This window comes from Bos grunniens, chromosome 13 (assembly GCF_055505025.1).
Source record: "Bos grunniens cultivar Pamir isolate PY7600 chromosome 13, Bosgru_T2T1.0, whole genome shotgun sequence".
Classification (NCBI taxonomy): domain Eukaryota; kingdom Metazoa; phylum Chordata; class Mammalia; order Artiodactyla; family Bovidae; genus Bos; species Bos grunniens.
In genome coordinates this window covers 34,855,447-34,882,103 of record NC_141177.1, presented here as the reverse complement: position 1 = coordinate 34,882,103, position 26,657 = coordinate 34,855,447, and positions in this window count along the sequence as shown.

The window sequence follows — 26,657 nt, the reverse complement described above, 5'->3', positions numbered from 1 at the left end:
AAAGAAATCCCTGGAGCAGCTCTCATAACTCAAAAACCCTGGCCAATGATCTACCTTTAGAAAGCCATCTCACTTCTCTGTATAAGAGAAGATGTGTGGCTCTGTGTCCATCTCCTCTCAGAGCTGCACAAACAGATGTGAGTTAAGGGCATGTGCTAAAAATGGTTGATCATTTTAATCACATACTGCAAAATGTTGCTAAGTTCAGGTGACAGTTTTAGGCTACCAGTATTTCTCTGTGGATTACACAGCACATAGACTCACATTCAGAAGCAATCTCTTTGACCTGAGCAGGGAATCCAGAAAGCTGTCCAGTCATGGACATATCCAGCTGCTCCATCTGCGCACATACTGACACAAAATGACCAATTCAGTTTTCCTGACAGGTGATCATTCAAAGACTTGAGTAGTTCTGCAGCTATGGTGTTGGTTGGCAACAAAGTGCACAGCCTCCTGAAAAATATATCACACAAAACAAACATTGTTGCTGGGTCAACGTTGGTAGACTTGTCAACCTGGATTGTGTACCATGGTGACTCATTAATCCTCTCTAACAGTTGTGCCTCAATATGCTCTGCTATTTCATCCATTAATCTAGTTATGGTACTAGCTGAAAGAGGAACATGTGCCACCTTCTGAACTACAGCCTCTCCTAAAAGTTCATGACACATGTCCTTAGCAGGATGCAGAATCAACTCTTCACCAGTAGTAAAAGGCTTCCTAGCTTTAGCAATGTGGTTAGCCACTAAGAATGATGCTCTCAGTGCAGGCACATTTGATGAAGTGGTGGCCTTCAATTATTGCTTCTGTTCTTTATGTTCATGTTTTTTATTTTATTTTTTGAAGAACTCCAAAGCCTTGTCTTTTAATGAAGGGTGCTTGGTCTCCATGTGGTGAAGCAGTTTTAAAGCTTTCATTCATGGCTTTGTTGGATAGCCAGCTGCCACATATTATACAAAGCAGGCCTGGAGAATGTGAATCACCTGTTGCAATAAACCTGTAATTTAAGTAGGACTCTCGGTATTTTCTTTTTAATTCAGCTTTCTTTTTATTGGCAGTCTTAGCATCTTTTGCTGTCTCATCATTGGATCTTTCCCAATTTTCAAAGAAGCTCTCCAGTGACCTTTGTTTTTACTCATTTTGGTGAGGATTGGCTTGTGGGCTTACCAAAACTGTGACTGAGACAAGTGCACAGTGTGGGAAAGAGGCACAGATCAGTCAGTTCAGTTCAGTTCAGTCGCTCAATCGTGTCCGACTCTTTGCGACCCCATGAATCACAGCACACCAGGCCCTGTCCATCACCAACTCCCGGAGTTCACTCAAACTCACGTCCATCAAGTCAGTGATGCCATCCAGCCATCTCATCCTCTGTTGTCCCCTCCTCCTCCTGCCCGCAATCCCTCCCAGCATTAGAGTCTTTTCCAGTGAGTCAACTCTTTGCATGAGGTGGCCAAAGTATTGGAGTTTCAGCTTCAGCATCAGTCCTTCAAATGAACACCCAGGACTGATCTCCTTTAGGATGGACTGGTTGGATCTCCTCACAGTCCAAGGGACTCTCAAGAGTCTTCTCCAATACCACAGTTCAAAAGCATCTATTCTTTGGTGCTCAGCTTTCTTCACAGTCCAACTCTCACATCCATACATGACCACTGGAAAAACCATAGCCTTGGCTAGACGGACCTTTGTTGGCAAAGTAATATCTCTGCTTTTCAATGTATTATCTAGGTTGGTCATAACTTTCCTTCTATGGGGTCACAAAGAACCAGACCCAACTGAATGCCATTCACTTTCATTCTTTTCAGAGTCTTTTTCCATATAGTTTATAACAAAGTATTGAGAAGAGTTCTCTGTGCTATACAGTAGGCCCTCAGTAGTGTATACATGTTAATCTCAAACTCCTAATTTATCCCTCCACCAATGTTTCCCTTTTGATAACTGTAAGTTTGTTTTCTAAGTCCGTGAGTCTATTTATGTTTTGTAAATAAGTTGTTTATATCATTTTTTAGAGTCTACATATAAGTGATATCATATGATATTTGTGTCTCTCTGTTTGACTTACTTCTCCTAGAATAATAATCTTTAGATCCATCCATGTTGTTGCAAATGGCACTGTTTCGTTCTTTTTATGGCTGAGTAACATTCCGTTGTGTGTGTGTGTGTGTGTATACATATATATATATATATATGTATACATGTATACATATGTATATATACACCACATCTTCTTTGTCTATTCATCTGTTGATAGACATTTAGGTTGCTTCCATATCTTGCTATTGTATGTAGAACTACAGTGGGGTGTATCTATCTTTTCAAAGTATGGCTTTCTCTGGACATACCCCCAGGCATGGGATTACTGGATCATATTGTATTGCATCAAGGCTTCCCTGGTGACTCATGCATGCACTGCATGCATGCTTAGTTGTGTCTTACTGTTTATGGCCCCACGGACTGTAGCTCCTCTGTCGATGGAACTTTCCAGGCAAGAATACTGGAGTGGGTTACCATTTCCCACTCTAGAGAATCTTCCCAACCCAGAGATTGAACACACTGGAGCATATGGTAACTCTATTTTTAGTTTTTTAAGGAAACTCTATAGTGTTCTCCATAGTGGTGATACCTACTTACATTCATATTAACAGGGTAGAAAGTTTCTCTTTTATGCATACCTTCTCCAGCAACTACTGTCTGTAGACGTTTTGGTGATGGCCTTTCTGACCAGTGTGAAGTGATAACTCATTGTAGTTTTGATTTGCATTTTTCTAATAATGAGTGATGTTGAGCATCTTTTCATATGCTTTAAGGCCAGCTATATGTCTTCTTTCAGTTCAGTTCAGTTCAGTCACTCAGTTGTGTTTGACTCTTTGCAACCCCATGGGCCATAGCATTCCAGGCCCCCCTGTCCACCACCAACTCCCAGAGTGGAGTTTACTCAAACTCATGTCCATTGAGTCAGTGATGTCATCCAACCATCTCATCCTCTGTTGTCCCCTTCTCCTCCTGCCCTCAATCTTTCCCAGCATCAGGGTCTTTTAAAATAAGTCAGCTCTTCACATCAGGGGGCCAAAGTATTGGAGTTTCAGCTTCAGTATCAGTCCTTCCAATGAATATTCAGGACTTATCTCCTTTAGGATGGACTGGTTGGATCTCCTTGCAGTCCAAGGGACTCTCAAGAGTCTTCTCCAACACCGCAGTTCAAAAGCATCAATTCTTCAGCGCTCAGCTTTCCTTATAGTCCAACTCTCACATCCATACATGGCTACTGGAAAAACCATAGCCTTGACTAGATGGACCTTTGTTGGCAAAGTAATGTCTCCGCTATTTAATATGCTGTTTAGGCTGAGCGACTTCACTTTCACTTTTCACTTTCATGCATTGGAGAAGGAAATGGCAAACCATTCCAGTGTTCTTGCCTGGAGAATCCCAGGGACGGGGGAGCCTCGTGGGCTGCCGTCTATTGGGTCGCACAGAGTCTAACACGACTGAAGCGACCTAGCAGCAGCAGCAGCAGCAGCAGCAGTAGCAGCAGCAGCAGCAGGGTGGTTATAACTTTCCTTCCAAGGAGTAAGTGTCTTTTAATTTCATGGCTGCAGTCACCATCTGCAGTGATTTTGGAACCCCCAAAAATAAAGTCAGCCACTGTTTCTGCATCTATTTGCCATGATGTGATGGGGCCAGATGCTATAATTTTAGTTTTCTGAATGTTGAGCTTTAAGCCAACTTTTTCACTCTCCTCTTTCACTTTCATCAAGAGGCTCTTGAGTTCCTCTTCACTTTCTGCCATAAGAGTGGTGTCATTTGCATATCTGAGGTTATTGATATTTCTCCCGGAAATCTTGATTCCAGCTTGTGCTTTGTCCAGCCCAGCGTTTCTCATGATGTACTCTGCATATAAGTTAAGTAAGCAGGGTGACAATATACAGCCTTGATGTACTCCTTTTCCTATTTGGAACCAGTCTGTTGTTCCATGTCCAGTTCTAACTGTTGCTTCCTGACCTGCATACAGATTTTTTAAGAGACAGGTCAGGTCGTCTGGTATTCCCATCTCTTTCAGAATTTTCCACAGTTTATTGTGATCCACACATTAAAAGGTTTTATGTGCTTCCATGGGAGAAGGCAATGGCACCCCACTCCAGTACTCTTGCCTGGAAAATCCCATGGATGGAGGAGCCTGGTAGGCTGCAGTCCATGGGGTCGCTAGGAGTCGGACACGACTGAGTGACTTCACTTTCAGTTTTCACTTTCATGCATTGGAGAAGGAAATGGCAACCCACTCCAGTGTTCTTGCCTGGAGAATCCCAGGGATGGGGGAGCCTGGTGGGCTGCCCTTTATGGGGTTGCACAGAGTTGGACACGACTGAAGTGACTTAGCAGCAGCAGCATACAAATTTTAAGATTTTTCTTCTAGATCTTCCTAAGATGTCATTGATATTTTAATAAAGATTGCATTGCATCTGTAGATTATCTTGGCAAGTATAGTCATTTTGACAATATTGATTCTTCCAATCCAAGAACATGGTATATTTTTCCACCCTTTGTGTCATCTTAGATTTCTTTCATCAGCATCTTATAGTTTTCAGAGTAGATATTTTGCTTCCTTATGTAGGTTTATTCCTAGATATGTTATTATTATTATTATTTTTGATGCAATGGCAAATGGAATTGTTTCCATAATTTATCTTCCTGATCTTTTGTTGTTAGTATATAGGAATGCAAGAGATTTCTGTGTATTAATTTTGTATCTGCCAAATTTACCAAATTCACTGATGAGCTCTAGTAGTTTTCTGGTAGCATCTTTAGGATTTTCTATGTATAGAATAGTGAAAAGGAGTATACTACCCAAAGTAATCTATAGATTCAATGTAATCCCTATCAAGCTACCAACAGTATTTTTCACAGAGCTAGAACAAATAATTTCACAATTTGTATGGAAATACAAAAAACCTCAAATAGCCAAAGCAATCTTGAGAAAGAAGAATGGAACTGGAGGAATCAACCTGCCTGACTTCAGGCTCTACTACAAAGCCACAGTCATCAAGACAGTATGGTACTGGCACAAAGACAGAAATATAGATCAATGGAACAAAATAGAAAGCCCAGAGATAAATCCACACACATATGCACATCTTATCTTTGACAAATGAGGCAAGAATATACAACGGAGAAAAGACAATCTCTTTAACAAGTGGTGCTGGGAAAACTGGTCAACCACTTGTAAAAGAATGAAACTAGAATATTTTGTAACATCATACACAAAAATAAACTCAAAATGGATTAAAGATCTAAATGTAAGACCAGAAACTATAAAACTCCTAGAGGAGAACATAGGCAAAATACTTTCCAACATAAATCACAGCAGGATCCTCTATGACCCACCTCCCAGAATATTGGAAATAAAAGCAAAAATAAACAAATGGGACCTAATTAAACTTAAAAGCTTCTGCACAACAAAGGAAATTATAAGCAAAGTGAAAAGACATTCCTTCAGAATGGGAGAAAATAGTAGCAAATGAAGCAACTGATAAAGAATTAATCTCAAAAATATACAAGCAACTCCTGCAGCTCAATTCCAGAAAAATAAACGATCCAATAAAAAAATGGGCCAAAGAACTGAACAGACAGTTCTCCAAAGAAGACATACAGATGGCTAACAAACACATGAAAAGATGCTCAACATCACTCATTATCAGAGAAATGCAAATCAAAACCACTATGAGGTACCATTTCACGCCAGTCAGAATGGCTGCGATCCAAAAGTCTACAAGCAATAAATGCTGGAGAGGGTGTGGAGAAAAGGGAACCCTCTTACACTGTTGGTGGGAATGCAAACTAGTACAGCCACTATGGAAAACAGTGTGGAGATTCCTTAAAAAACTGGAAATAGAACTCCTTATGACCCAGCAATCCCACTTCTGGGCATACACACTGAGGAAACCAGAATTAAAAGAGACCCATGTACCCCAGTGTTCATTGCAGCATTGTTTATAATAGCCAGGACATGGAAGCAAGCTAGATGTCCATCAACAGGCGAATGGCTAAGAAAGCTGTGGTACATATACACAATGGAGTATTACTCAGCCTTTAAAAAGAATACATTTGAATCAGTTCTAATGAGGTGGAAGAAACTGGAGCCTATTGTACAAAGTGAAGAAGTCAGAAAGGAAAACACCAATACAGTATACTAACGCATATATATGGAATTTAGAAAGATGGTAACAATAACCCTGTATGCGAGACAGCAAAGGAGACACAGATGTATAGAACAGTCTTTTGGACTCTGTGGGAGAGGGCAAGGGTGGGATGATTTGGGAGAATGGCATTGAAACATGTATAATATCATATGTGAAATGAATCGCCAGTCCAGGTTCGATGCATGATACAGGATGCTTGGGGCTGGTGCACTGGGATGACCCAGAGGGATGGAATGGGGAGGGATGAGGGAGGGGGGTCCAAAATGGGGAACACATATACACCCTTGGCCGATTCATGTCAATATATGGCAAAACCAGTATAATATTGTAAAGTAATTAGCCTCCAATTAAAATAAATAAATTTATATTAAAAATAATGAAAAACCAATACAATATTGTAAAGTAATTAGCCTCTAATTAAAATAAATAGATTAAAAATTAAAATAAAAAGAGAAAGGGAGCAAAGAGAAGAAAAAAAAAGAATTGTGTCATCTACAAATGTTACAGATTTATTTCTTTTTTTCTAATTTGGATTGCTTCTATTTCTTTTTATTCTATGGTTTCCATGGATAGGACTTCCAAAGCTATGTTGACTAAAAGTGGTGAGAAAGAATATCCTTGTCTTGTTCTTGATCTTAGAAGATTTTCACCATCGAGTATGAAGTTGTTAGCTGTGGCTTTATCATATGTGGTCCTTATTATATTGAGGTGTATTCTTTCTATGCCCACATTCCAGAGAGTTTTTACCATAAAGGGTGTTGAATTTTATTAAGAACTTTTTCTATATCTAATGAGATGATCATATCAATTTTATTCTTTAATTTGTTGATGTGATGTATCACACAGATTGATTTATGAATACCGAAAAATCCTTGCATCCCTGGTATAAATCCTACTTGATCATGGCATATAATCCTTTTAATATATTGTTGAATTCACTTTGTTAGTATTTTGTTAAGGATTTTTTGCAACTATGTTCATCAGTGATATTTACCTGTAATTTTCTTTTCTTTCTTTTCTTTTTTTTCGGTGCTATTTTTATCTGGTTTTAGCACCAGGGTCATGGTGCCCTCATAGATGAATTTGGAAGCATTCTTCTGCAAGTTTTTGAAATAGTTTCAGAAACATAGGTGTTAACTCTTCTCTAAATGTTTTATAGAATTCTCTTGTGAGGCCATCTGGTCCTAGACTTTTATATTGTAGGGAGTTTTAAAATCAGAATTTCAATTTCAGTTCTTGTGATTCATCTGTTAATATTTTCTATTTCTTCCTAGTTCACTTTTGGGAGATTTTACCTTTCTAAGAATTTGTCCATTTCTTCCAGATTGTCCATTTGATTGGCATATAGTTGCTTGAAGTAGTCTCTTGTAATCTTCTGTATTTCTATGTTGTCAGGTGTAACTTTTCCCAATTTTATTGCTTTGAGTCCTCTCCCCTTTCTTCTTGATGAGTATGGCCAAAGGTTTATCAGTTTAGACCTTCTAATTAATTTTTTTTTTACTTTTATTTTATTTTTAAACTTTACAATATTGTATTAGTTTTGTCAAATATCAAAATGAATCTGCCACAGGTATACATGTGTTCCCCATCCTGAACCCTCCTCCCTCCTCCCTCCCCATACCATCCCTCTGGGTTGTCCCAGTGCACCAGCTCCAAGCATCCAGTACCGTGCATCGAACCTGGACTGGCAACTCATTTCATACATGATATTATACATGTTTCAAAGCCATTCTCCCAAATATTCCCACCCTCTCCCTCTCCAACAGAGTCCATAAGACTGTTCTATACATCAGTGCCTTCTAATTAATTTTTTAAGCAACAATAAAATCATCTGAGTCATCTGGTTCTAAACATTTTGGTTTAAGTAGAAGTTATGTTATTAGTAAAATAATACTTCAATTCTGAAAGTCTGATTGAAGATATCAGGTCTACCCTTACTTTCAAACCTAGCCTACAGAGGAAGTCTCTTTCTAATGTTTTTCTTCTATTTAATACCAGTTCAGTTCAGCTCAGTCGCTCAGACGTGTCCAACTCTATGTGACCTCATGGACCGCAGCACACCAGGCTTCCTTGGCCATCACCAACTCCTGGAGCTTGCTCAAACTCATGTCCATTTTACTATTTATTTATATTATAAATAAATGTTATGTTTATTTCTATTCTATTTATTTATATTAATAAATAAACTAGACATTTTATTGACATATAACTTAGTTTAAAGAATACAGCATAATGATTTGATATATGTGTATATTGCAAAATGATTATCACAGTAAATTTATTTACCATCCATCACCTCACGTAGTTACAATCTTTTTCTTGTGATGAAAGTTTTTAAGATTTACTCCGAGCAACTTTCAAATATATAATACAGTATTGTTAACTCTAGTCACATACTGTCCATCATGTCCCAGAACTTTGTAACAATTAAGTTTGCACATTTGACCACATTCACCTATTTCCCCCACCCGCCATCTGCCTCTCTGGTAATTACCAATCTGTTTTTGTCTCTATTAATTTGATTGTTTAGATTCCACATATAAGTGAGATAATATAATGATTATATTTTTTGTATGACATCTCACTTAGTATGGTTTAGTTGCTAAGTCATGTCCGACTCTTGCAACCCCATGGAGATAGCCCGCCAGGCTCCTCTGTCCATGGGATTCTCCAGGCAAGAATACTGGAGTGAGTTGCCATTTCCTTCTCCACTCATTTAGTATAATGACATCAAAATCCATCCAAGTTGTTAAAAATGTAATGATCTCATTTTTTTAAAGGGTGAAAAATATTGTTATATATCTCATAACTTCTTTGTATATTGATCTATCAGTGGACATTTAAATTGTTTCCATGTATCTACTACTGTAAATACTGCTTCAGTGAACATGGGAGTGCAGAGTTCTCATCAAGATAGTGAATTTTTTCTTTTGGCTATATACTCAGAAGTGGAGTTGCTGGATCATATGATAGTTCCATTTTTAGTTTTTTGAAGGACTTCCATACTGTTTTTCATAATAGCTGCACCAATTTACATTTCTTCTGACAATTCACCCAGGTTCTCTTTTCTCCACATTCCTACCCACATTTGTTTATCTCCTGTTTTTTGATGACAGCTATTCCAAAAGGGATGAGGTGATATATCATTGTGGTTTGATTTGCATTTACCTAATGATTATTGATGCTGAACACTTTTTCTTGTTGGCTATTTGTATATCTTCTTTGGAAAAATGTCTATTCAATTCTTCTGCCCATTTTTAAATTGGATTTCATTTTTTTGCTATTGAGTTCTATGAGTTCTTCATATATTTTGGAAATTAACCCTCATCAGATGTGTGATTTGTGAATGTTTCCTCCCATTCCATAGGATATTAAACCTTATCAAATGTATGATTTGTGAATGTTTCCTCCCGTTCCATAGGTTGCCCTTTCATTTTGCTGATGATTTCTAATCCCAGATTTTAAAATTACATGCTTATAATGCTATTCCTGTATTTTTAATTTTAGGCTGTTTGTATTGATTACTTGTTTTGGAGGTTTAGGAATTTTCTCTGCAATACAATCATTTCCATTTCACTGGGCAAGTTCCTTCTAGTATAGTTAAATTTGTTAATTTTGTTAAATCAATATTTATTATGTTATTATTTACTGCTGAAGTGGTAAACCTATGGTGCTTTATTTCTTGTCTTTTTTATGGAAAATAATGTTCATCAAAGTGTTAATTGTATGTATGTATGTTTTTTGTTCCTTCCAGCTTTATTGAGATATAAGTGACACATAACATACATGTTACAGTATTTCCTTGCCTCACTACTGACTTCAACTGCAGCTGTGGTAGATGGTTCCTTTGCACACTGAAGGTATAGGGAATATCCAACCTGTGTCCCACTCCCAGCAATCCTTAGCTACTAGGAAACAAGAATTTGTAAAAATGCTACTAGCCTATCAAGTTTCAGTGGGGAAATCCGGAAACTTATTCCACATGATTCCTCAGAAATTCCTGTGTGGAATTGCACTGCAATTGTCCACGATAAGAACCCACTCAGTAACACTCTTTTTTATTGTTTTTTCTTTTCTCCTTTCTGCTTCATTCTCTATTGTGTCACTCCTCCCTAAGCTTGTAAATAAACTCTTTGTGCTCAAATACTGCCCCCAGCTTCTGCTTTTGAGGGAGCTAGTTCAAAACAGGGAAGATTGAAGGGTAACTCTAGCATGAATGACTGGGTTAGTAGGGATGCCAGGACCTAGCTAGGAAATACTGAAGGAATTTCAGTGGCAGCTGAATTTGGTTCATAATGCATTGCATTTGACGTGGGTTGTAATATTCAGCTGAAGAGGTATGGTGGGGAGAAGTAGGGGCTTTGTAGGTCATTTGCATAAAGGTCAAAGATGAGAACAAAATCAAGCAAGTGAAAGGATGGTTCAAGGAAAGAATGAAAAACAAGAGAGGAGCACAGAACCTTTAGAAATGAGCAGAGGCAAAAAATTCACTGTATTCACTGTAATTTTGCTAGCCTTCAGAGTGGCAAATAGTAAATATTTGTAAATACTCATTTATCTGTAATATATGTCAAATATCTGTAAAAACTCAGTAAATATCTGTCCAGTGACTGAACTGGACATGGAAACTGAGATGGAGTAGACAGAGGCTGGAGAACCAGGAAAACCAGTGATATATGGAGGAGGGAGTGTAGAAATGAGAAAATGTCAAATATCACTTTAGACTCATCTGGGTCTTGGGTCATCTGGGTGATTTCGTTGTCCTCAGTGGCAGAAGCAAGAAGGATAGGTGCAAAGAGGCTGTGGAATCAACGTACCTTGGGGAAGTTAGAGATGGAGAGTTTGATTTTTTAAATTATGGTTTAAAAAACTAATATAAGGTGGTTGAAGAAATTTAGAAAATATTGAAGACTATAATGTAGGAAATAATAATAATACTCTACAACCTAATACAACCTAATAATAACTACTCAAAATCCATTCCTTCCATAGTAAACACTGTTAACAGATTGGAAATATTAAGTTAAATCATATGAAAGATTTTGAAGGTCAAAAACAGTTGAAAAGTAATTATCCTCCAATTAAAATAAATAATTTTAAAAACTTGAAAAAAAGTTGAATATTGATACTTCTGTAAGGTTCAAAGTGTATATTTTTTGCAGATAGATAACTACTCTTTTAAGAGGAGAAAGGAGGAAAACAAGGAGTAGCTCATGGGGTTTGTAGAATTTAGGTAAAGGTTTAAAGTTCTAATTTAATGACTTTTAGAGGACAGAAGCATCTTAAGATGTATTTGTAAACTAAGAGGTGAGTGGAAGTAAAATTGACAACTGATGAGAATTACTGAGGTTGGAAATATGAACATTGTCTTCCATTCACTGAGCTGGTAGGTCCTTTGCTCCAGCATTATTGGACAATTGAAAACTGTTGGATGGGAATTGCAGAATGGCAGTTACTGGAAAAGGCAATTAGTTTAGAGCCCAAACAGGAAATCTGACTGTCTTTCACTTATATTCAAATAAATTTTCCTCACTGAAACTTCCTAATCAATATGTATTTGGAGAAAGTCCAACCTGCCCCAGAATAACTGTATTTTTTTGGGGGGGTGGTGGTGCTGGTGCACTGGCATGACCCAGAGGGATGGTACGGGGAGGGTGGAGGGATGGGGGTTCAGGATGCGGAACACGTGTATACCTGTAGTGGATTCATGTTGATGTATGGCAAAACCAATACAATATTGTAAAGTAATTAACCTCCAATTAAAATAAATAAATTTATATTAAAAAAGCCCCATATTTTTTAAATGTAGATCTTTCTTTATTCTGGAGCAGTGGTGTGGGTATAGACTGCAAGCCAGTTCTAGTCCCTTCCCATGTTCTAGCCCCTGTCCTACTCTCCTTACTCACTTTAGGTAAACTATTTAACCTAGGACCTCCTATTCATGCTTGGATTAAATCAAGGATTTTAAAATGCAGAGCCTATGGACTTTAAGCAAATTTATGGGTGAGAGTCATAATATATATAAATTTTAAAAAATTCCTAAAAGTTCTATGCAAGATCTTAAATGCAGTTTGGAGGCAAAAGAGTCCATAGCTTTCCATGGATTTTCAAAGGCTCTGTGATCCTAAAGAGGTTAGGAAACTCTGACTCGAATGATCTCTACAAGTCCTTCCTTGGTCAAATTTTTTTTCTAATTGTAGTGTTTTAGCAAGTTCTTCTCATAATGCATGCATTTGGATTCTTTGAAGATTGTAACAATTAATTTAAGAGTTGACTTTCTAAACCACGGAAACAGGTGTGAACCACTCTGAGGTGACTCATAGCTTAACCTTCACATTTTGTTCTGTCCTGTGTCCAGATGGATGAGTCATTTAGCCTAGAGCATCCAGAGGCTCAGCCTAGGGAGCTGACTTTGAGATGGTGCCTATTTTTTTGGTATTAGATGCCCTTTCCTGATCTGTAAAGAGGTAGTTTTGGAAGTGAGATGCAAAGAGAATTTTAGTAATGGCCAAACATCAAAAAGTCAAAGAGAATGACCAACAAATATAAAAACCAACTAACCAAAGTAAAATAAAATGAATGAACAGACAAAAATAGTAGTTGTCTTATATCTTAGCTTCTTATTCTATTTGTTGTTGCTGTTTTGTTTCTTTTGTCTCTTTACCAGCATTCTAGTCAGTTCTTCTCCTAGTTTGTACACCCACAAGGATACATAGATGTGACATATATGTTAGGTGACTTGATATAAAGAGATACTCAGAATTTGGACTTTGTAGTTCATATATCTGAGGCCTGAAATAAGTCTTGTAATAAGTGTAAAAAGGAATCCTGGGTTAAGAGGTAGTGAAGAGAAGCACTAACTCAGTGGTGGTAAGAACATCTTACTTCCATTATCAAGATAAAAAGCATTACTGCCTTGTCACTTTACTCATGCCCCACTCCAGCCATTAAGTTGAGGAAAGGTGATCACTATGTGATATCCATCTACGTAGAGTCAGTTCAGTTCAGTCACTCAGTTGTGTCCGACTCTTTACAACCACATAAACCTCAGCACACCAGCCCTACCTGTCCATCACCAACTCCCAGAGTCCACCCAAACCCATGTCCATTGGGTCGGTGATGCCATCCAACCATCTCATCCTCTGTTGTTTCCTCCTCCTGCCCTCAATCTTTCCCAGCATCAGGGTCTTTTCAAATGAGTCAACTCTTCGCATCAGGTGGCCAAAGTATTGGAGTTTCAGCTTTAACATCACTCCTTCCAGTGAACACCCAGGACTAATCTCCTTTAGGATGGGATTGGTTGGATTAGTTTTGCCTCATTTCAAACTTCGCAGACATGGAACCATATAGTACTACTCTTGTTTTGGCTTCCTATCAAATCTGTGAGATTCATCTCTGGTGTTACCTGTATCAGTATCTTAGGGTCTTTCATTGCTGTGTGGCATTCCATTGTATTGAAACACCCCAAATTATCCATCTACTATTGGTGAATGCCTGTATTGCTTCCAATTTTTGGCTATTAACATTCTGTTGCAGAAAAGGGGACCTCTTTCAGGGCCTGAAAGTGGGCTCTTGTCTAACACTCAGAAATAAATTGTCCAAGGAGACACATGTGCTGACAAAGCAAGAGATTTTTTATTTTGGAAAAGGTGCCAGGGCATAGAGCAGTAGGGTAAGGGAACCCAGGAGAACTGCTCTGCCATGTGGCTCTATGGTGATTTTATGGTGATGGAATTAGTTTCTGGGTTGTCTTTAGCCATTCATTCTGACTCAGAGTCCTTCCTGGTGGTGCTTGCCTTGTTCAGCCAAGATGGATGCCAGTGAGAAGGACTCTGGGAGGTGGTCATACATGTGTCCTTTTGACCTTTTCCAAACTCTTCTGGTTGGTGGTGGCTTATTAGTTGCATGTTCCTCACCAGGACCTCCTTTTATAAAACAACTCATGCAAATGGTTACTATAGTGCCTGGCTGGGGGTGGGGGGCGTGGCTTCAGTCAGTATGCTTCCCCTAACAGTTCCTACACATTTCTTTTGTTAGACATAGTACTCATTTCTGTTGAGTATATATCTAGGAAAGGAATTTTTAGGCCAGGGACTATGTACACATATACTTTCAGTAAATAAGCACAAGAGTTTTTGAGTGATTGAAACTCCAAAACTTATCATTCCTTCTGCCATGCATAAGTGTTCCTGTTACTCCATATTATCAGTAACACTGGATAATGTTAGTTATACTAGTAGGTATAACTACTAGTTATAATGCAATAATGACTTACTCTGGCTTTAATTTGTACTTCTCTGAACAATCATGCCTAGGAAACCTTTAATATGGCTGTTGATAATCTGGATAATCTCTTTTATGAAATGTCTGTTCAAATGTGTTACCCAATTTAGAAATTGCATTGTTTCTCTTTTCTTATTGCTTGGCAGGAGTTTTTTGTTTGTTTTTGTTTTTACATATTGTGAAGTCCTCATGTAAATCTGTTAGAAATATCTTGTATCACTCAATGTCTTGCTTTTTGTCTGTTTTAATTTTATCTTTTGGTGAAGCAAGTTCTTGGTTTCCATAAAGTCCAATTTATCAAGATTTAATCATATTGTTTGAGCTTTTTGAGCTCACCCCAATTCAACTTGGTTCAGTTGCTCAGTCTAGTCCAACTTTTTGCAACCCCATGGACTGCAGCATGCCAGGCCTCCCTGTCCATCACCAACTCCCAGAGCTTACTCAAACTCATGTCCATCGAGTTGGTGATGCCATCCAGCCATCTCATCCTCTGTCATCTCCTTCTCCTCCCGCCTTCAATCTTTCCCAGCATCAGGGTCTTTTCAAATGAATCAGTTATTTGCATCAAGTGGCTGAAGTACTGGAGTTTCAGCTTGATCATCAGTCCTTCCAATGAATATTCAGGACTGATTTCCTTTAGGATGGACTGGTTTGATCTTGCAAGCCAAGGGATTCTCAAGAGTCTTCTCCAACACCACAGTTCAAAAGCATCAATTTATTGGTACTCAGCTTTCTTTATAGTCCAATTTTCACATCCATACATGACTATAGGAAAAACCATAGCTTTTGACTAGATGGACCTTTGTCAGCAAAGTAAAGTCTCTGCTTTTTAATATGCTGTCTAGGTTGGTCATAACTTTTCTTCAAAGGAGCAAGTCTTTTAATTTCATGACTACAGTCGTCATTTGCAGTGATTTTGGAGCCCAAGAAAATAAAGTCTGACACTGTTTCCATTGTTTCCCCATCTATTTGCCATGAAGTGATGGGACAGGATGCCATGATCTTAGTTTTCTAAATGTTGATTTTTAAGCAAGCTTATTAACTCTCCTGTTTCACTTTCATCAAGAGGCTCTTGAGTTCTTCTCGACTTTCTGCCATAAAGGTGGTGTCAACTGCATATCTGAGGTTATTGATATTTCCTGGCAATCTTGATTCCAGCTTCTGCTTCTTCCAGCCCAGTATTTCATATGAGGTACTCTGCATATAAGTTGAATAAGCAGAGTGACACCATACAGCCTTGATGTACTCCTTTCCCAATTTGGAAACAGTCTGTTGTTTCATGTTGGGTTCTAACTGTTGCTTCTTGACCTGTGTACAGGTTTTTCAGGAGGCAGGTAAGATGGTTTGGTTTTCTCATCTCTTCAAGAATTTTCCACAGTTTATTGTGATCCACACAAAGACTTTGGTGTAGTCAATAGAGCAGAAGTAGATGTTTTTCTGAAATTCTCTTGCATTTTCAATGATTCATCAGGTGTTGGCAATTTGATCTCTGGTTCCTCTGCCTTATCTAAATCCAGTTTGAACATCCAGAAGTTCACAGTTCACGTATTGTTGAAGCCTGGCTTGGAGAATTTTAAGCATCACTTTACTAGCGCGTGAGACGAGTGCAATTGTGTGGTAGTTTGAGCATTCTTTGGCATTGCCTTTCTTTGGGATTAGAATGAAAACTGATCTTTTCCAGTCCTGTGGCCATTACTAAGTTTTCCATATTTGCTGGCATATTGAGTGCAGCACTTTCACAGCATCATCTTTTAGGATTTGAAATTGCTCAACTGGAATTCCATCACCTTCACTAGCTGTGTTCATAGTGATGCATTCTAAGGCCCACGTGACTTCACATTCCAGGATGTCTGGCTCTAGATGAGTGATCACACCACAGTCGTTATCTGAGTCATGAAGATCTTTTTTGTATAGTTCTTCTGTGTATTGTTGGCACTTCTTCTTAATATCTTCTGCTTCTGTTAGGTCCATACTGCTTCTGTCCTTTATTTTGCCCATCTTTGTATGAAATATTCCCTTGATATCTCTTATTTTCTTAAAGAGATATTTAGTCCTTCCCGTTGTATTGTTTTCCTCTATTTCTTTGCATTGGAAAGAATGAAAGGAAGGAAGCCTTTCTTATCTCTCCTTGCTATTCTTTGATACTCTGCATTCAAATGGGTATATCTTTCCTTTTCTCCTGTGCCTTTTCTTCTCTTCTTTTCTCAGCTACTTGTAAGGTGTCCGAAGACAACCATTTTGCCTTTTTGCATTTCTTTTTCTTGGGCATGGTCTTGATCACTGCCTCCTGTGCAATGTCACAAACCTCTGTCCATAGTTCTTCAGGCACTCTGTCTATCAGATCTAGTCCCTTAAATCTATTTGTCACTTCTACTGTATAATCGTAAGGTATTTGATTAAGGTCTTATCTGAATGGTCTAGTGGTTTTTCCTACTTTCTTCAGTATAAGTCTTAAATTTTAATAAGGATTTCACGATGTGATCCACAGTCAGCTCCTGCTCTTGTTTTTTGCTGACTATATAGAGCTTCTCCATCTTTGGCTGCAGAGAACTTAATCAATCTGATTTTGGTATTGACTATCTGGTGATGCCCATGTGTAGAGTCTTCTCTTGTGTTGTTGGAAGAGGGTGTTTCCTATAACCAGTGAGATCTCTTGGCAAAACGCTGTTAGCCTTTGTCGTGCTTCATTTTGTACTCCAAGGCAAATTTCCCTGTTACTCCAGGTATCTCTTGACTTCCTACTTTTGCATTCCGGTCCCCTATATTGAAAAGGACATAATTTTTCGGTGTTAGTTCTAGAAGGTCTTGCAGGTCTTTATAGAAACGTTCAACTTCAGCTTCTTCAGCATTAACTGGTTGGGGCATAGACTTGGATTACTGTGATATTGAATGGTTTGCCTTGGAACAGAGATCATTCTGTTGTGTTTTTTTTTTTTTTTTTTTTTTTTCTGTTTGGCAATTCTGTCGTTTTGGGGGTTGCATCCAAATACTGCCTTTTGGACTCTTTTGTTTACTATGAAGAATTTCTTCTAAGGGATTCTTGCCCACAGTAGTAGATATAATGGTCATCTGAGTTAAATTCACCCATTCTAGTCCATTTTAGTTCACTGATTCCTAAAATGTTGATGTTCACTCTTGCCATCTCCTGTTTGACCACTTCCAATTTACCTTGATTCATGGACCTAACAGTCCAGGTTCTTATGCAATATTGTTGGCACAGCATTTGACTTTACTTCCATCACCAGTCCCATCCACAACTGAGTGTTGTTTTTGTTTTGACTCTGTCTCTTCATGCTTCCTGGAGTTATTTCTCCACTGTTCTCCAGTAGCATATTGGGCACCTACTGACCTGGGGAATTCATCTTTCAGTGTCTTATCTTTTTGCCTTTTCATAGTGTTTATGGGATTCTCAATGCAAGAATACTGAAGTGGTTTGCCATTTCCTTCTCCAGTGGACCACGTTTTGTCAGAACTTTCCACCATGACTCATCCATCATGAGAGGCCCTACACGGTATGTCTCATAGTTTCATTGAGTTAGACCAGGCTGTTTTCCATGTGATCAGTTTGATTAGTTTTCAGTGATTGTGGTTTTCATTCTGTCTGCCCTCTGGAGGATAATTATAAGAGGCTTATGGAAGCTTTCTCATGTGAGAGACTGAGGAGGAGACTGGGTCTTGTTCTGATGGGCAGGACCATGCTCAGTAAATCTTTAATCCAATTTTCTGCTGATGGGCTCACCCCAAGGTATTAAAAATATTTTCCTACTGACTTTCAGAAACTTTATGGATTTACTTTCATATTTATGTCTATGATCTACATAAAATTTGTGGTGTAAGCCTTCCAATTTTGTTCTTCAAAATTTCTTTGAAGAAATTTTGCATGATTTTGCATTTCCATCTCCATTTTAGAATCAGCATGCCAGGTTCTACAAAAAAGGCTGCTGAGATTTATTATGATTGGAATTGTACTGATCATATATCCTTTGGAGAGAATTTATATCTTATAATATTGAGTCTTCCAATTTATGAACAAGGTCTATTCCTTCTGTTATGTGGGCATTATTTTCTCTCAGTAATATTTTGTAGTTAATTTAGACTTTGCATTATATAGCTATGATTTATTACTATTTAATATAGATTTTATATTTATATAAATTATCCTTCCATGTTTGCATGCTAAGTCTCTTCAGTCATGTCTTACTTGCCTATGGACTGAGGCCTGTCAGACTCCTCTGCCCAAGGGATTCTCCAGGCAAGACAACTGAAATGGGTTGTTTTACCTTTCTCCAGGTGATCATCTCTACTCAGGGATCAAACCTGGGTCTCCTGCTTTGCCAGCAGATTCTTTACCATATAAGCCTATAAATTTATATTTTTCCCACTTCCCAGACACTTATTACTTCCATATTTTATATTATGATTTCTTTTATTATGCTAGATTTATTGCAATATACTTTACATGCAGTTACTCTTTTATGTGTACAGTTTTATTAGTTTGAGAAACAAATACAGTCATTTAACCAACCATCATCAAGATATAGAATGTTGCCATAACCACATATATTCTAAATATTTTCTTGTGCTTCCTTATAATCAATATTCTTACTCCAACCAATCACAACCACTGATATGATTTTTGCTTTGAATGGATTTTGTTTTCCAGGAGGTCACTGAACAAAATGAAACAATTATGCAAGTTACGTATTATAGCTTGTATATTCCTTTTTTCACGTGGCATAATGCTTCTGAGACTCACACATGTTGCAAGTATCATATCAATAGTTAATTACTTTTTAACCACTAAGGAGTATTCCATTGTGTGGAGCTACTACAACTTGCTTATCCATTCACTGTTTTATGGACACTGCTTAAAATTTTGGATGATTATGAATAAAGCTGCTATAAACATTCTGTAGAGGTATAGAAATATGTTTTCATTTATCTTGCATAATACTTATCTGTTAAAGATCTTGTGCCCAGAATAAAACTCTCTTTTCAGTCAATAATAATGATGTATGGCAAAATCAATACAATATTGTAAAGTAATTAGCCTCCAATTAAAATAAATAAATTTATAATAAAAAAGAAAACAGTTCAGTTTTAAAATGGGAATACATTTTGAACATATATTTTAAAGAAAATATATATGATATTTTCTAATTATTATTAGAAAAATATGAATTAAAATTATGACACTGTTTTACAGTATTTTATTGGATAAAATTAAAAAATTAAAATAACAAAAGCAATTTCCTATGAGAGATGTTCAGAAAATGGAGCTCTCAAACATTACTTGGCAACGCAAAATGGTGCAACCAGTTTGCTTTTATCCATTTTAATGAACTGACATCACAAGATATTATTGTTTTGTAAAGTAATATTAATATTTTTGCTTATGCACATATCTATAGTTTCTATTGCTCCTCCTTTCTTCTCATTTTTTTTCTGTGTTTCTGCAAGGGATTATTTTCCTTCTACTTAAACAACTCTCTATAGTGCTTCTCTTAGTACAAGGCTTCTGGTAATAAATTCTGTTTCTGGTTGTCTGGAAATGTATTTATTTTGCCTTTGCTTCATTGGAAAGACTGATGCTGAAGCTGAAACTCCAATACTTTGGCCTCCTGATGCGAATAACTGATTCATTTGAAAAGACCCTGATGCTGGGAAAGATTGAAGGTGGGAGGAGAAGGTGGTAATAGAGGATGAGACAGTTGGATGGCATCACTGACTCAATGGATGTGAGTTTGAGTAAGCTCTTGGAGTTGGTGTTGAACAGGGAATCCTGGTGTGCTGCAGTCCATGGGGTTGCAAAGAATCAGACATGACTGAACTGAATTGAACTGAACTGAAGCTTTCTTTTTGTAATTCAAACAATTCATTCCACTGTCTTCTGACTTCCATTGCTTCTGTAAAGAAGTCAGGCATAAATCTCGTTGTTTACATGACTTTCATGACTCTAGACTTCTGAACTTCTTGAAAAAAAGTTTTATTTGTACTTTAAATAATCATACTTCTTCTCATAAAAAGGAGGAATAGGCTTAATATGTGTTTCAATTTTGTGATTACATTTGGTGGGTTCATTCACCCATAAATATCTGCCTGGCTTCATAAACACTTTAATCTTACTTAGTTTCACAAAATCCCTGGGAGATAGGTAGTAGCTGATTTTCTAAATGAGGAAGATATGGAGTTCAGGGCTTGTCTGAGGTCACCCAGGGAGAGGAGCTGGACAGTTGAGAGAAAAATCAACAATGGAACTTTATTTTTCAGATGTTAAAGCTTTCCCTTGAAGACTCTTGAGTGTCCCTTGGACTGCAAGGAGGTCAAATCAGTCAATCCTAAAGGAAATAAGTCCTGCATATTCATTGGAAGAACTGATGCTGAAGCTGAAGCTCCAATCCTTTGGCCACCTGATGCAAAGAACTGACTCATTCAAAAAAGACTCTGATGACGTGGGAAAAATTGAAGGCAGGCAAAGGGGATGACAAAGGATGAGACAGTTGGATGCCATCACCAACTCGATGGACATGAGTTTGAGCAAGCTCTGGGAATTGGTGGTGGACAGAGAAGCCTGCAGTGCTGCAGTCCATGCGATCACAAAGAATCAGATATGACTGAGTGATTGAACTGAACTGAACTGAAAGTTTTCCCTCTTATAGAATATAACAATGACCAAACCTCTTTTCCTGCCATAATGCTACAGAAATTAATATTTCATTGTTATGTTCTGGTGTCCACACAGGGCCCTTAACAGACATGGGTTAAATATGAGTAGGCTGCTTTCATGAACACATATGGACCATGAGAGAGAGTATGGAAACTCTTTGACTGTATGATACAGGTGTGACAACAATTTATTGGTACTTCGGAGTTCCAACCTTAATTATGTAAGCTAGCTTCAATGAACCAGTGTACCTTGTTCTAAATTATTTTTATTATAAAAAAATGAAAACATGGTATAGAAACAGGGGGAGAGAAAATTAATCAAACCTAGTTTGCCTTGTTCAGCAAAGCATGCTTTTTAAATTTAATGGTGATGAATCAAAGTATCCTATGTACAAAATTGGAGACCACTTACTCTGATGCTTATTGTCTTATATACCTCACTAAAAGTTTGGTCATTTAAGAGGTGAAGTTAAATTTTTAGAACTGAAAAGGCTCTGATTTCCTTTTCTTGTCATTTGGATGTTTTTACTGGAGTGACAATGAAAGATGAAATAATAGGATATTCTATGTAAATTTTAACTGGTTTCAGCCAACATTGTACACTCATCTCCATTCTTTCTCTTGGCACATTTATGAGTTACCAATATTTTTTTAGTAGTATTTCTTTTATTAGATGGGATTCAGAACTCAATATCAGTCCAGAAACCCTCTTTAGGAAAGAACAAATGAAATCTTAGCCAAGCGTGTATACTCTTGGTATTGCTTCCTAGATCCAAACTGCTTATTGCATTTGAACGTTATTATTGCAAAGAAGTTATTTTATTTTTCTTTCTTTGTTTTCTCTTTCTTCTGTTCATTTTTGTTGTAAGTTGAAATTCTTGCTATCAGCTGTTTTGAAGAATGTACATCTTGATGCTTGGGCCAGCCAGATCCATTTACGGTGAGTTGAGTCATATCAATGTCTTAAATATTTTCTAATATTTCTTGTAGTTTCTCAGAGCTCACAGTCAGTGCAGAAAGGCATGCTGGAGGGCACATGCTTATATATCAGTGGGGGATTTTGTTTTTAAGTAGCTTTCATATGGGTTCAAAAAATTACTTACTTTGAACAGAACCCTGCATTAGAATATACATTACTCATCCAGAGACATATAAAATTTTTACCACCAATTAGGAAAGCTTTTCAACAAAAAGTAAGACATATTTTATAATTTTTATGGTCACAGATATCAGAGGGAAAAAAATATATATGCATATATATATATCATATTGGTGAAAGATTTCAAATAATTTAAAAACTGCTTTTAATAGTCATTAATACTCTTGTTTGATCATGGTGAATCTCAGGCCCAGCCTCTTATCCAGGGCTTCTGTAAATGGAAGTTGCCAAGTATACCTTTGGGATTAACTCAGTTTTTTCTAGGCTGCATGGATTTGTCTTCTGTTCCTGAAGAGAATTTCTTCACCTAGTCCAACTTGAGCAATTAAACTACTCTAAACAGACTTGGGGATATCTTAAACAAAAGGGGGTGGGGAAGGATATTGGGTATGTATGTATTAGGAAGAGAACTATATCACATGAATGCCTAAAGTAAGCTATGCATGTTTGCTGTACACCTGAAACTAACAAAGCATTTTAAATCAACTATACTCCAATATATAATTAAAATTTAGAAAAAAAAAAAAAAAACCCAAACCCCAAGGTAAGCACTTAAATAAATAAGTTAAACAAAAGCAATACTTATAGCAGTGTCATGGAAAATCAAAGCCAAGGATCTTTTTTTTATCTTTACTTTGTGTGTTTAAAAAAATGTTTTCTGAATTCTTTGACATGATGAGAATCTTCTAGAGAAAGTTTTATGCTCTGATTTCAAAACAATTTTTTTTTAAAAATATATTTTCCCTGTTAAGATTTCTGTAATTCTGTGCCATAGGGTATGGTATAATTAAGTTTTAAAAAAAGCAAGTAAACAATTAGGAGGGAATTCAGCTTGTGCTTAAGAAAAAATATCAGTCTATTACTGAGAAAAAGACATTCATGAGGAAGAAAACAATTGATAAAGTGACTGAAGTGCCCTAGGGAAATATTAGCTTATAATGACTTCTTGTGCAGCCAGCCAAAACAGGCAACTGACACAGTGACAGACTTTATAGGAAACATTAAAAGGCCCAGATGGCTCAAGTTTACATGTTTACAGAGTAGTTGGGAAAGGTAGTTAATTCTGTGAGTGCCACTCGATTAACTAGAAGAATTTTAGTTCTGAGGACAAGAACAAAGTTGAAAAGGGTGGGACAGGAAGGAAAAGATGAGGAGAAAGGAGAATAGTGAAAATAAGATAAAAAGATGGGGAGACTGAAATGAAAATGGAGAAGATAAGGAAGTAAAGTGAATATAGGAAAGAGAATGAGGGGAGAAGGGAGATGAAAATAACAGAAAGACCCAAGAAAACCCTCATAAAGATGCCTTGGTTCTCTCATAACTAATGCCTCATTTTAATTTTTTGCTATATTGAAAGTAAATGGTTTGAGGAAAAAGGGAAAGGAAATATTTTAAGCAGGTTCAACTCTGCACTATTCCACTGGGTAAGGCAGAACCTAGTATTGTGATGATGAATTCGTCTGTTTGCCTTACAACAATTACTGTTATGGTACAGTTAGAATTGCTTAGAATAGCTTCTAAGACTATCTTCCCTGGTGGCTCAGATGGTAAAGCGTCTCTCTGCAATGCAGGAGACCCGGTTTTGATCCCTCGGTTGGGAAGATCCACTGGAGGAGGAAATGGCAGCCCACTCCAGTACTCTTACCTGGAAAATCCCATGGACGGAGGAGCCTGGTAGTCTATGGTCCATGGGGTTGCCAAAAGGAGGACACGACTGAGTGACTTCACTTTTAGAATAGCTTTGGGATTCATCTACAATATGGTTTGCTAAGGTTCTGTGACAAAAACAGTAAAAAAATTCCAATATCAAGAAAAAGTGATTATGGAGAGTTACATTAGCTTGTTTACACAATGGTTTCTCTAATTGGAATAAAATTAACTCTCAAAAAATGAAGTGAGCAAACATGAACTTTGAGTAGGAGGTAGAAGAATAATTCTGGTATTTATAGTAAATATTATAATACCATAATAATGACATGCATGTGTACATGCTCAGTTGCTTCAGTCCAACTCTTTGCAACCCTATGGACTATATCCCTCTAGGCTCCTCAGTCATGGGTTTCTTCAGGCAAGAATACTGGAGTGGGTTGCCATGCCCTGCTCCAAGGGATCTTTCCCACCCAGGGATCAAACCAGTGTCCAAAGCTTTACAGGCAGATTCTTTAGTGCTGAGCCTCCAGGGAAGCCCAATAATGATATAAATCAGTTTAATCATCAGAATTAAGAGCAGAGTTTCCCAATAGTTACACTATTGATATTTAGACTAGATAATTCTCTCACGGTGGCGGGGTGGAGGGGGCGTCCTCTTCATTATAGGGTGTGCAGCATTCTTGACCTCTATCACTAGATGCCAGTAGCAAACTTTTTCCTACTCCCTTACCCCACCAGAGTTGTGACAATTAAAAGTATCTTCAGATATTGCCAAATGTCTTCAGTGGACAAAATTGCCTCCAGTGGAGAAGCATTGTTTTAGAGGTGTTGACAAAAGTTTACCAATTCACTATATCAAGAAAAGAAAGTTGGATAGATTTAAATTAAGATACCATACAACTGTGCTCCCTCATTTAAGATTTTTTCAAAACATTTTCATAAATGTTATTCCTTTCTTAATTCATACATATTCCTTGAGAGGAAATCAGGTCTCCCAAGATAACTGATACAGAAGTAAAGTGAGTGGTTGATCACATAATGTCTTAGTTCTCTTAGCAGAAGACCCTGGACTAGGATCTTAGTGCAAGTAGTATATTTGACAGATGGAGTCAGGAAACTTCAGTTAAGAAAGTAAATAAAAAAAGATAGGTAACCAAAAAATTAAACAATTCAAATTATATTGAACTCAAGCTTAATCCTTCTGGGAAACTCTGAGGACCAGTGTAAAATATGTATCTCAACGTTATCTAATCTAAGGAGCAAGGGACTGAAGTATTAATATATCAATTCATACCAGTAATTAATAAGAGGCTAACCCTGGGATGAGGATGTGGTACACATAATAATCACCCTCCAAATGATGTCCACTTCTTAATATTTGGAACATGTGGAGATGTTACCTTACATGGAAAAATGAATCTTCTACCAATGATTAAGTTGTGGATCCTGACATGTGGAGATCATCCTGAGTTATCCAGTTTGACTCAATGTAGTCCCAAGGGTCTTTAGAAGTGAAAAAAGGAGGCAGGAAAATTAGAATGGGAAAAGAGGATGTGACAACAGTGTCAGAGTTGGAATGCTACAATGTGAGAAAGATTCATTTGTTTATCTCTGGCTTTGAAAATAAAAGGGGACCATGAGCCAGGGAATGTGGGATGAATGTGGAGAAAGCAAGAAAATTAATTCTTCCTTAAAGCCTCAAGAAAGGAATGGGGCTCTGCTAAACCTTGGATTTTAGCCCAGTGAGACCTGTTTCAGACTTTTGTCCTCAGAGTTATGTATTAACCATGCATTTGCTTATGCCACTAAATGTGTGGCAACTTGTTACAGAGGCAATAGAAAACTAATTTTTAAATTAGTTTTGAGTGGGAAAAGCCTAAACTGCTTTGAATAGTTTTAGTTAGAAATATGAATGGTAATTTGCCTGTTAGTGAGTGCTTGAAAGAAGTGATACACGTGATTAAGAAAAGGCATATAATCTCAGAAAAAATACCTAAATTGTCATACAGACTACTTAAGAAATACAGATGTTAAAGGTTTAGTTTGAAAGGGTTTAGATTGAAGTGGGGAGCATGTTTTTGGAAACTGGAGGAAAGAGACTCATTGTTATTGAAACAAAAAATTTAGCTGAATTTTGTTCTGAAGCTATGCAGAAAGCAAACTTATAAGTGATGAATTTGGAGAATTAGCTGAAGAGATTTCTTAAAAAAATGTTGAAGGTGCAACCTGGTTTCTTCTAGATGCTTATATTATAGTAAAGCATAAGAGGAAGAAGATAGGTGGAAACAAGAGATATTAAACAAAAAGGAAAGGACTTGAAGATTTGGGGAATCCCCAGCCTATCTAGATTACAAAAATGTTGCCATTCGAAGGGTCATTTCCAAGAAAGTGTGTTCTGGAGAGAAAGCCAAGAACATGGCTAAACAGCCTTATATTAGTGCCTTGAAAGGATGAAAAGTTCAGAGCATTCAGCCACATAGAGAGCTCTTTGAAGAGATTAGACATGTGACTCATGGGTTACCTCAGCTGTCTCAGTAGAAGCTAGAATAGAGATGTGATTATCTCAGAGAGATATGTCAGTCAGTCAGTTCAGTTCAGTCACTCAGTCGTGTCAGACTCTTTGCCACCCCATGAATTGCAGCACTCTAGGCCTCCCTGTCCATCACCAAATCCTGGAGTTCACCCAAACTCATGTCCACAGAGTCAGT